Source organism: Pygocentrus nattereri, chromosome 1 (assembly GCF_015220715.1).
Source record: "Pygocentrus nattereri isolate fPygNat1 chromosome 1, fPygNat1.pri, whole genome shotgun sequence".
Taxonomy (NCBI): Eukaryota; Metazoa; Chordata; class Actinopteri; order Characiformes; family Serrasalmidae; genus Pygocentrus; species Pygocentrus nattereri.
In genome coordinates this window covers 14807830-14819898 of record NC_051211.1, presented here as the reverse complement: position 1 = coordinate 14819898, position 12069 = coordinate 14807830, and the positions used below count along the sequence as shown (strand labels likewise).

The 12069-nt window shown below is 38.9% G+C and overlaps 1 long non-coding RNA gene across 1 annotated transcript; it reads right to left on the bottom strand.

Annotated features, from left to right (window-relative positions):
• Window positions 1–901: 901 nt before the first annotated feature.
• On the bottom strand, window positions 902–5280 carry LOC119264350. Its single transcript, XR_005130974.1, has 2 exons — window positions 4941–5280; window positions 902–1259 (listed from the first exon to the last, which is right to left on the bottom strand). It is a non-coding gene; the product is annotated as an uncharacterized LOC119264350 (long non-coding RNA).
• Between the last annotated feature and the right edge of the window lie 6789 nt (window positions 5281–12069).

The window sequence follows — 12069 nt, the reverse complement described above, 5'->3', positions numbered from 1 at the left end:
GTTAGCTTGTTCCTCTCTTTGAACAAATGTAAGTGTGTCTCGCTAAAATAAAGCTGCTTTTTATTCAGTACTGGCAACGTGTCTCCAATTCACAAAACTTACACACAGCTTTAATTCATAGTTAATTAACTACTTAAGTTGCGACTTAAAAGTGCTAAAGGATTAATTATGACTCTAATGTTATCCTTTTTGTAATAAGACTCACTTCACGAACTCATTTTAGGTGAAAATACTCCATTGTCTGTCTTGGTAAACCAGGCTTTTGATAGAATGTCATTAATTAGACACTGATCTCCATTAAAATGATGTGATTGTGAGACACAATATTGTTTATGTCGTTTTGACCTGTTTTTATACGCACAAAAACCAAAAGGAACGACAGATTTCTGAAAATGTAGTGGAGTAAAAAGTAAGATATTTGACTTTGAAATGTAGTCGAGTGAAAGTAGAAAGTCACCCAAAATGGAAATATTTATTTTATCAAGAAATCTGAATCTATAGCACAAACAGATTTTCTAACTGTTTTCTACTAACAAATAATGATGTTACTGTAAACAACACTTTATTATTACTTTTACTGCGTTTGTTTATTTGCATTTATTGTCTTTTACTTATTAGCTTTTACAGAACAGCAGTTCTTAAGTTCATTATCTTGTCCTAGCTCCAGATAAGAAATCAGTATTATAGAAACATCCTCACTAGGCAAAATGTCCTCAATTCTGTCCTACCTTCAAGACAACCCCAGACCTGTCTTAACGTTTGTTTTAACCGTCTGTTTCTATTGTTTTGTGCACTGCCAGGCAGCATAGTTTGCTATAACCAGCAGAATGATGCTACATTCATCTAGATTGAAATTGTATCAACAGTGGGTTTTGAAAAAAAAAAAAAAAAAACGCAGCAATAATCAGAAAATACGCACATTTTATTTTCAATTGCTCAAAGACATTTTCTCACACATACTGGAAGATGAATAGTCTCTGCATGACACTTTTCATCATTCCTCTGGGCGTGGCTATAGGGCTCATTGTTCCTCTGGGTGTGGCTAGAGAGCTCATTGTTCCTCTGGGTGTGGCTATAGGTCTCCAGTTTTCCAGCTTCAACTGGCCTAAGGACATTGACCAGATCTGCCCCCTGGACGTAATTCAGGACTTTCAGGGTTTCCACACTCAATGTCTGGATGGTCTTCAATACCAGTTCATTTGCCCTTGAGTTTGGTAGCACAGAGCCAACGAAGCCAGCAACATCACTGTCTAGATCATCTAGAACTCAAAACAGAAGAAAGAACAGAGTTAGAAATTAAATAAATAAATAACTAAATATGACATACATCACACTGAAGTGATTTCAAGATATTCAACCCAACAGGAAACTTTCAGAATCTATTCTTCATTTCTTAGCTTCCAAGGCAGTCGTCTCACTCAAGCCTGGTTTACGCTTGGGTATGCATTTTCATCTTTGCGGAGCTGGGGCTGGGTAAAAAGCCCACTACCCATAATAGTTACATTACTACACACATTACTAGAGTAATTTATAGTAGTCCAACAAGATTTCACCATTTCCATTTTACAATCATTTTCCAACACTATTCCAAAAGATAATTAAACAATAGCTTCCATTTATTCAAAAAAATGTAAGGCTACATGTTATTGAAAGAGTTTACTCTCAACCTTTCACAGGCTTTTGATATTTAATCCCTGATTTAAAGCACTTAATCACATCCTGTTACATGTTCAACATACTCAGGCCTTGCATGGCCTGTACAGTGCAGAAGATAAAATACTCGACAGATCAGGTTATTATAGGAGGAGACTTTAATGTAGTTCCAGACAGCTCAGTTGACTGTCTTCCCTCTAGAGGGCAGCATCATCTCTTTGATGATATTTTCCATAACTTGTACTAATCTTGTACTAATAACTTGTACTAATAACTAGTACTAATCTGACAGACTGTTGGAGGACAAGAAATCCCAACATCAGACAGTACACCTGGTTTAATGCTTCCAGTAATGGTCAGTGTTCTAGGCTAGACTACTGGTTAATCCCTCCCAATTTGACTGATAGTATTTTAAGTTGTGAAATTTCAGCATCTCCTTTAACTGATCACTGTTCAGTTAGCTTGTTCCTCTCTTTGAACAAATGTAAAGCACCTTTGAATTCAATTTGGCAAGTTAATAGTAACCTTTTGCTTAATAAGGATTTTTGTATAGAAGTTAGGAATCTCATTGAAGATATTTCACTACTGGAAATGTCACCTTTGAATAAATGGGAGTGGTTTAAATTCAATGTTAGGGCAGCAGCAATTAGGATAGGTAAATATGCTTCTAAACAGATGAGGGCCAAACAATTACAACTTGTTAGTAATATTACTACTTTATGTGCAAAGCCAATGTTATGAACTGAGGAGCGAGGCCAAGTAGTAGATTTCAAATCTCAGTTAGACAACCTATTTTTGGAGAATTCCCGGGGAGCATTTATTCGTTCTAGGGCTCGTTGGATTGAGGAGGGTGAAAGGAACTCTTCATATTTTTTTGGTCTTGAGAAACAGAGACAGTCCAAAAAGAAAATCTCGAAATTAAATATCAATGGTATTGTTACTGAAGACTCTGATTTAATAAACCAAACGATTCAATTTTTTAATAGTAAATTGTACTGTTCTAATCATTCCAAATTTAACTGTCAGTCATTATTCAGTGAAATTAGTGAATCTATTGAAACAATTGACTCTGAATTTAAAAACATTATGGAGGATGACTTGAAAATTGAAGAGTTAGATAGAGCAATCCATCAAATGGCTAAGGGTAAGTCACCAGGCCTTGATGATTTAACTGTTGAATTTTATATTTTCTTTTGGAACGACATACGATTGCTGTTGTTTGACGCCCTTCTGGAATATATCTCAAACAAATATCTCTCTCCCACTATGAAGCGAGGTCTTATTACCTTGATTCCCAAGGCTAACAAAGAAATTGGAGACCCATTACCTTGTTATGTACTGATTACAAATTGTTAGCTCTTGTTTATGCAAATTGCTTAAATAGTGGTTTAGCAAATGTGATTAACGAATGTCAGTGGGCTTTCATGAAGGGGAGGAATATACATCATCATACCAGATTGATTCTTGACATGTTGGATTATAGACAGTTTATTGACCATGACAGTTTGATTTTAATCCTTGATTTCTAGAAGGCTTTTGACTCATTGGAGCATTGCTTTATTTCAGAAACTTTAAAATATGTGGGTTTTGGGGAGAAATTTTGTAATATAGTCAAGATGTTTTATACAGATATAAGTAGTTCAGTATCCCTTGGCACAGGAATGACCTCTAGCTTTAGTATGTCAAGAGGCATTCGACAAGGCTGTGCGATTTCACCAAAATTATTCATCTTGACAACACAATGCCTACATTGTTAATTAATAAAAATGCAAACTTACATGGTATTAAAATTTTTGATAAAGAATTTAAAGTAAGTCAGTTTGCTGATGATACTGCCATTTTTTTAAAAAGATAAAACTATGGTTGACATAGCATTAAAATCCATTTTAACTTTTTCTGGTGCATCCGGTCTCTGTCTCAATATTAAGAAATGTGAATTGCTCCCGATCCATTCTTGCTCTGAGACTTCTGTTGCCTCCATTACAGTCAAGTCCGAGGTGAAATATCTGGGAATAATAATTTCAAGGAATCTTATTAGAAGAGAAGAGGTTAATATTGAAGAACGTTTAGTAGAGATGAAGAAATCCCTAAGCCACTGGTTAACTAGAGATCTTACAATTTTTGGACGAGTTCTTTTATCTAAAGCTAAGGGTGTATCCAAATTGATTTATCCATGTCATTCTGTGTTTACCTCTGATAAAAGTATTAAAAAGGCTAATTTGATTATTTTAAAATATCTCTGGAGGAACAAAACTCACTATTTAAGAAGATCTCAACTAATTAGAGAATATAATAAGGGTGGTGTTAATGCTTTAGATTTTGAAGCCTTAATTGGTTCAGTCAGAGTAAACTGGTTGAAAACTTACCTGTCATTTCCCAACTCTATGTGGTTTCATGTTCCTAGAGCTTTATTTAAAAAAACTTGGTGGCCTGGACTTTTTACTTAAATGTGATTTTGAGTTAAGCAAGATTCCTATCCAGTTATCTAAATTCCACAATCTGGTATGAGAAAGGTATTCTGTTTGTAACTGACTTAATAGACAGTAGTGCTGTTCTGTTAGATCACAATAAATTTGTTGACAAATTTAATTTGGTTTGTATTCGCAGAGAATATTTGAAAATGTGCAAAGCTATTCCTGCTACTCTGATCCATCTTATCTTATCATTTTTCAGTTTCCTCCACAAACTGATTGACTGTCACCATCTTAGGCTGAAACCAGTTGTGTTGATCTGCGTTCTTTTCGTCCTCATCCAAAAGATCTCCTATTTTTCTACTGAGATCTGTGAACTCCATTACAATTTTCATGAAATCATGCCGCATGACATCTTGCACTCTCTTCAAATTGTTAGCATCACTCATCAACCTCTCAACTTCTTTGATTTTACTTGTAATTCGTGCCAAAGTTCCTCTTCTTGTTGCTATTAACCTGTGCAGCTGCTCTTGCAACGCTTTCTCAGTTAATCTGCGCCTTCTCTTATGTTCCGTTTCTACCGTGTCAACGATTTCGCTCCCTTCCTCCTTTTTATAAAGCCAACGTGTAAAGAGTGTGCCACCAAGTACTTCTATAATACTTTCTTTCTCAAAGTGCACCGCAACTTCCAAATACAGAACGTGTACGGCTCACGTCTAGGTTACTCGATCTACACACGGAGAAACTCAACAGGCGCTACTAGCTCAGCGCTTTTCTCGCACTTGTTAGCAGCTGTAATCTTCACAAACTTAAGCAATTCTATCGAAAGTTTCACAGAGAACTTGCACTTTGCATCATCCAGAGTATTTTCATTACCTTTTCTAAAGCTTCTTCTTGCAGTCTGCCACCGTAGTTGCACTGAGGAACCGAGCGATGCCTCTCTCTTTCCCTTTGAAACAGCTATTAGCGCTTAGCCATCGTCTTCATCTTAGATGCTTGTGGAGCAGTTTTGGACTTAATGTAGTGGCACTCCGTCTAAATGATCCTGTTTTGCACCACAACTAGCTGCAGGAGTCACTGATTCATACGCGCATGACAGAACGCTTGAATAGTTTGAAAACGTTTGCTGAAAAAATAAATAAATAAAACAATTCACAGTCACACGGTCAAAAACTGTGTTGCTCCTTTCTCTCGCAGCTACGAACTGAACTCAGGAGCCTTACACGCAGCTGCCCCCTAGTGGAGCATAAAAAAGATGGATTAAATTGTCTCTCTCTATTGCGGCTCTTACATGGTATAAGAAGAGTTTATTGTCCTTTAAATCGAAAAGAACTATAAAGGTAGATCACGGTAACTCTTTTTTTAATTTAACTCTATGGTTTTGTTGAGTTTTAAATAAAAGTTTATTGTTGTACTTGAAATATTTTCCTGTCATTGTGAAATACAGGGAAAACTGGTCAAATGCAAAATTTTTTTTTTTTTTGTTTTTGCCCTCATCGCTCCATGAGTGTTCCCGGCTGACTTGGGCAACTTAGTTCGCTTAACCTGCATGTCTTTTCGTTGTGGGAGGAAACCGGAGCCCCCGGAGTAAACCCACGCGGACACGGGGAGAACATGCAACAAACTCCACACAGTGAGGACCCTCGTGGGGATCGAACCCACGCTGTGCTCACTGTGAGGCAACAGTGCTACCCACTGCGCCACCGCGCCGCCCAGTAGACGTGCGTGTAAATATGTGTATATGTACATGTATATGCGTGTGTGCGCGCGGGCGTGTTTGCGTGTTTGTTTTTTTAATCTCTGTACATCCATACATACATAAATATCGTGAGTGAGTTTATATACACATACACACAACTACTACATTATATTGACAAATTTAACCTACCTCTCAAACGCGCAGCCTCCTCTTTAAATATTTTCCTGTCATTGTGAAATACAGGGAAAACTGGTCAAATGCAAAATTTTTTTTTTTTTTTTTGCCCTCATCGCTCCATGAGTGTTCCCGGCTGACTTGGGCAACTTAGTTCGCTTAACCTGCATGTCTTTTCGTTGTGGGAGGAAACCGGAGCCCCCGGAGTAAACCCACGCGGACACGGGGAGAACATGCAACAAACTCCACACAGTGAGGACCCTCGTGGGGATCGAACCCACGCTGTGCTCACTGTGAGGCAACAGTGCTACCCACTGCGCCACCGCGCCGCCCAGTAGACGTGCGTGTAAATATGTGTATATGTACATGTATATGCGTGTGTGCGCGCGGGCGTGTTTGCGTGTTTGTTTTTTTAATCTCTGTACATCCATACATACATAAATATCGTGAGTGAGTTTATATACACATACACACAACTACTACATTATATTGACAAATTTAACCTACCTCTCAAACGCGCTGCCTCTTCTTTAAATATTTTCCTGTCATTGTGAAATACAGGGAAAACTGGTCAAATGCAAATTTTTTTTTTTTTTTTTTTTTTTTTTTTGCCCTCATCGCTCCATGAGTGTTCCCGGCTGACTTGGGCAACTTAGTTCGCTTAACCTGCATGTCTTTTCGTTGTGGGAGGAAACCGGAGCCCCCGGAGTAAACCCACGCGGACACGGGGAGAACATGCAACAAACTCCACACAGTGAGGACCCTCGTGGGGATCGAACCCACGCTGTGCTCACTGTGAGGCAACAGTGCTACCCACTGCGCCACCGCGCCGCCCAGTAGACGTGCGTGTAAATATGTGTATATGTACATGTATATGCGTGTGTGCGCGGGCGTGTTTGCGTGTTTGTTTTTTTAATCTCTGTACATCCATACATACATAAATATCGTGAGTGAGTTTATATACACATACATTAAGATGGACAATCAGACAGAACTTTTGAAAGGCATTGAAAAGCGCATTGAAGCTAATACCGTCGCTATAGACGTGAACAAAAAGGCAATATCCGAGCTTCAGTCTACAATCAACCATCAACAAAAAGAGAACGCAAAGCTGAAAACTTCATGTGACGACCATGCCCGTTACAGGAGACGGTGGAACTTGAGGGTGACTGGCTTACCCGAAAAGGACGACGAGAACATGCGGGAGACCATCATCGGGATTCTCACGAAGGTTATCCCTGTGTCTGTGGATCGATTGCGTGAAACCGTCGATACCGTTCACCGGCTGGGGCAGAGAGCCAGCGCTGCTACTTCTATCAATCTCCCTCGAGCTGTCATTATACAGTTCGGCACGCGCACTGTCCGGGACGAGGTTTGGAAAAAGTCCAAAGAAGATTTTTCAAAGAAGATTTTTCCAAGGAGGACAGACTCGCCCGGACCAAGCTATGGCCGCTGGTTCAAGAAGCCAGGAGCAGGGGTAAGCGAGCTTACCTAAAGGAGGGTTACGCGCTGATTGAAAACAAAAGGGTGGACCCCGACAAACTCTCTCTCCTTATTCTCTCTTTATTCCTGTTTATACGGTATGTTATGCTTGGTCTTTTTAAAGGGCTATTGCACGTCTTCATGTGACTGTTACTGGCTGAGTTAGTTTACTCATTCCTGCGCATCGTTCCCGACATTTTGCGCATCTTTTGTCTATTCTATGTTATCTTTGTTATCGCTGAATACCAGGGGACTAAAGAATAATGCTAAACGTAAGGCCACTTTTCTTTACTGTAAGGAGCTGAAGGCAAATTGTTTTTTCTTGCAAGAAACGCACTCGTTAAGTGAGGATGCACAGTTTTGGAAACTTCAATGGGGAGATCGTATTTACTTTAGCCATGGCACGTCTCATTCAGCTGGGGTTATGATTTTGTTTATAGGTTTCCTGGGTCCATCTTGGACCATATATATGTGATACTAACGGTCATTGGGCAGTGGTAGTAGTGGACATTGATGGAGCAAAATTCATTTTAGTTTGTGTATATGGGTATAACAGTAAAGTGATTAACAAAATATTTGAAACAGACCTTTGTGGGAAGATGAAGCAATGGAAGATAAAATACTCGACAGATCAGGTTATTATAGGAGGAGACTTTAATGTAGTTCCAGACAGCTCAGCTGACTGTCTTCCCTTTAGAGGGCAGCATCATCTCTTTGATGATATTTTCAATAACTTGTACTAATCTTGTACTAATAACTTGTACTAATAACTAGTACTAATCTGACAGACTGTTGGAGGACAAGAAATCCCAACATCAGACAGTACACCTGGTTTAATGCTTCCAGTAATGGTCAGTGTTCTAGGCTAGACTACTGGTTAATCCCTCCCAATTTGACTGATAGTATTTTAAGTTGTGAAATTTCAGCATCTCCTTTAACTGATCACTGTTCAGTTAGCTTGTTCCTCTCTTTGAACAAATGTAAGTGTGTCTCGCTAAAATAAAGCTGCTTTTTATTCAGTACTGGCAACGTGTCTCCAATTCACAAAACTTACACACAGCTTTAATTCATAGTTAATTAACTACTTAAGTTGCGACTTAAAAGTGCTAAAGGATTAATTATGACTCTGTTATCCTTTTTGTAATAAGACTCACTTCACGAACTCATTTTAGGTGAAAATACTCCATTGTCTGTCTTGGTAAACCAGGCTTTTGATAGAATGTCATTAATTAGACACTGATCTCCATTAAAATGATGTGATTGTGAGACACAATATTGTTTATGTCGTTTTGACCTGTTTTTATACGCACAAAAACCAAAAGGAACGACAGATTTCTGAAAATGTAGAGGAGTAAAAAGTAAGATATTTGACTTTGAAATGTAGTCGAGTGAAAGTAGAAAGTCACCCAAAATGGAAATATTTATTTTATCAAGAAATCTGAATCTATAGCACAAACAGATTTTCTAACTGTTTTCTACTAACAAATAATGATGTTACTGTAAACAACACTTTATTATTACTTTTACTGCGTTTGTTTATTTGCATTTATTGTCTTTTACTTATTAGCTTTTACAGAACAGCAGTTCTTAAGTTCATTATGTTGTCCTAGCTCCAGATAAGAAATCAGTATTATAGAAACATCCTCACTAGGCAAAATGTCCTCAATTCTGTCCTACCTTCAAGACAACCCCAGACCTGTCTTAACGTTTGTTTTAACCGTCTGTTTCTATTGTTTTGTGCACTGCCAGGCAGCATAGTTTGCTATAACCAGCAGAATGATGCTACATTCATCTAGATTGAAATTGTATCAACAGTGGGTTTTGAAAAAAAAAAAAAACAAAAACGCAGCAATAATCAGAAAATACGCACATTTTATTTTCAATTGCTCAAAGACATTTTCTCACACATACTCGAAGATGAATAGTCTCTGCATGACACTTTTCATCATTCCTCTGGGCGTGGCTATAGGGCTCATTGTTCCTCTGGGTGTGGCTAGAGAGCTCATTGTTCCTCTGGGTGTGGCTATAGGTCTCCAGTTTTCCAGCTTCAACTGGCCTAAGGACATTGACAAGATCTGCCCCCTGGACGTAATTCAGGACTTTCAGGGTTTCCACACTCAATGTCTGGATGGTCTTCAATACCAGTTCATTTGCCCTTGAGTTTGGTAGCACAGAGCCAACGAAGCCAGCAACATCACTGTCTAGATCATCTAGAACTCAAAACAGAAGAAAGAACAGAGTTAGAAATTAAATAAATAAATAACTAAATATGACATACATCACACTGAAGTGATTTCAAGATATTCAACCCAACAGGAAACTTTCAGAATCTATTCTTCATTTCTTAGCTTCCAAGGCAGTCGTCTCACTCAAGCCTGGTTTACGCTTGGGTATGCGTTTTCATCTTTGCGGAGCTTCGCAGCTCAGGGAATTCTTGGTCAATCACATGTTGCTCATGTACACACCTCCAGAATCTCTGTATCATGTTGTGCATACAGTGCATCAAATAAACTAAATGGCTGAGCAGGGAAAGATAACTGGCACCAATGGGGCTGGGTAAAAAGCCCACTACCCATAATAGTTACATTACTACACACATTACTAGAGTAATTTATAGTAGTCCAACAAGATTTCTCCATTTTACAATCATTTACCAACACTATTCCAAAAGATAATTAAACAATAGCTTCCATTCATTCAAAAAAATGTAAGGCTACATGTTATTGAAAGAGTTTACTCTCAACCTTTCACAGGCTTTTGATTTTTAATCCCTGATTTAAAGCACTTAATCACATCCTGTTACATGTTCAACATACTCAGGCCTTGCATGGCCTGTACAGTGCAATCACACTTCTATTAACTGATACTCATACAGTCACAACTCGCCACAGAACAGTCATTGTGATTTCTTCCCCTACTATAGGTTTACTACTATATGTTATGTTTGAGAGAAATTACTGTAGTTCCACAAGGAGCATTATAGGGCAATGCAAAGTAATCCAACAAAAGCTCTATTTCTTTTTTAATAGGAATCCCAGTTTTTACATGACAGTAACACAACAACTTTCCATTCATGCACTTAAATTAGTACTTCAACGGTCATGCTCCATAATTCAACAGTAATACAAAAGACAGCACTCCAGAAACAGCTCTGCATTTATACCCTTAGTTATCCAACAGTACTTGACAGTACTAGACAGCAATTTAACAATAGCTGTTATGCCCTTCCAACAGCAATCCAGCAATAGATCTACTTTTCCTTTTTCAAACTTAACAACATGCCCAGCTATCACAAGCCCTTTTTTCTCCTTTTCCTTAATATCTGACAGCATTGTGGAGAACATGTTATTATGGCCAAAATATTTAAAATGTACCTTTCTACACAAGAGCAAGAACTGTAAATTTTCAACAATGACATGATAAAATGGGTCAAATGGGCCAGTGCAAAGTAAAACCCAAAGGTGTTTGTTGCTTCTTTTTTTTTGCTCACCCAAGACAATTAACAATCTCAAAGGCACCTGGAGCTTTAAACTTATACCTGACTCCATGAACAGCGAGTTATTCTTGTAAACAGAGCCATCGCCCACATCATTTAGAACATGTGCAGAAGCATCATCTACAGACTTGGTACATTCTTGTCACACAATTGGGTCTTTGAGCAAAGCTTCACATGTCAATGGGCCCTGTACAGCTTCAAACTGCGACACAGACGACTGCCTGTGGTGCCAATAAATGTGACTTTTCAAAGAATTATATTTTGTAAACCTTAATTCAGTAGGAGTTGTAGCCGAGATGTTGCTGTGCTGTCCCACTTTGTTCCGTCACAGCAATGCCGGAAGTACGGGACAGTGGCAACTGTGCCGGTACACTCAGCGGGACAGCGCTACTGTGCCGGTACACACAGCGGAACAGCGGTCTCTGTGCCGGTACACACAGCGGCACAGCGGTCTCTGTGCCGGTACACCCAGCGGCACAGCGCTCTCTGTGCCGGTACACACAGCGGAACAGCGGTCTCTGTGCCGGTACACACAGCGGAACAGCGGTCTCTGTGCCGGTACACACAGCGGAAATGCGGTCTCTGTGCCGGTACACACAGCGGAAATGCGGTCTCTGTGCCGGTACACACAGCGGAACTGCAGCTGCCCCAGTAGATTTATGTTGAAACACATCAATTCACAAGCCATGTCACGTTGTACCAATTATATTTTAGACTGTATATGTTGTATTTTTACATTTTACTATGTGAAATATTGGTTTAAATGCAGTTACAGAAAGTGAAGTGGGTATTTATCTCTGTTTTCCCCCAAATATAAATGGAAATTTAAGCTAGTTTAAAAGGTTTTAACACATGAAAAGTATATTAAATGCATTTATATAACAGTTCTGCCCACACAATCTATTAAAAAGCCTTTTTTCATCTCACTGCATGCTTTTCTTACAGTTGTGGTCAGTTTCCCTGTACAGGGATTGAGTCTAGTTCTAGACTCCTGTTTTCCATTTAAAGGGAATTACAGTCCAAACCTACTCTTAATCCCTCTCTGGGAAACCATGCATGATTCTGCTGAACGCTGTTTGCTGGTAAAGATAATGTTTGCTTTACAGCTATAACTTGTCGTTAATAAACTATCCTTGACGTCACAGTCATGATGC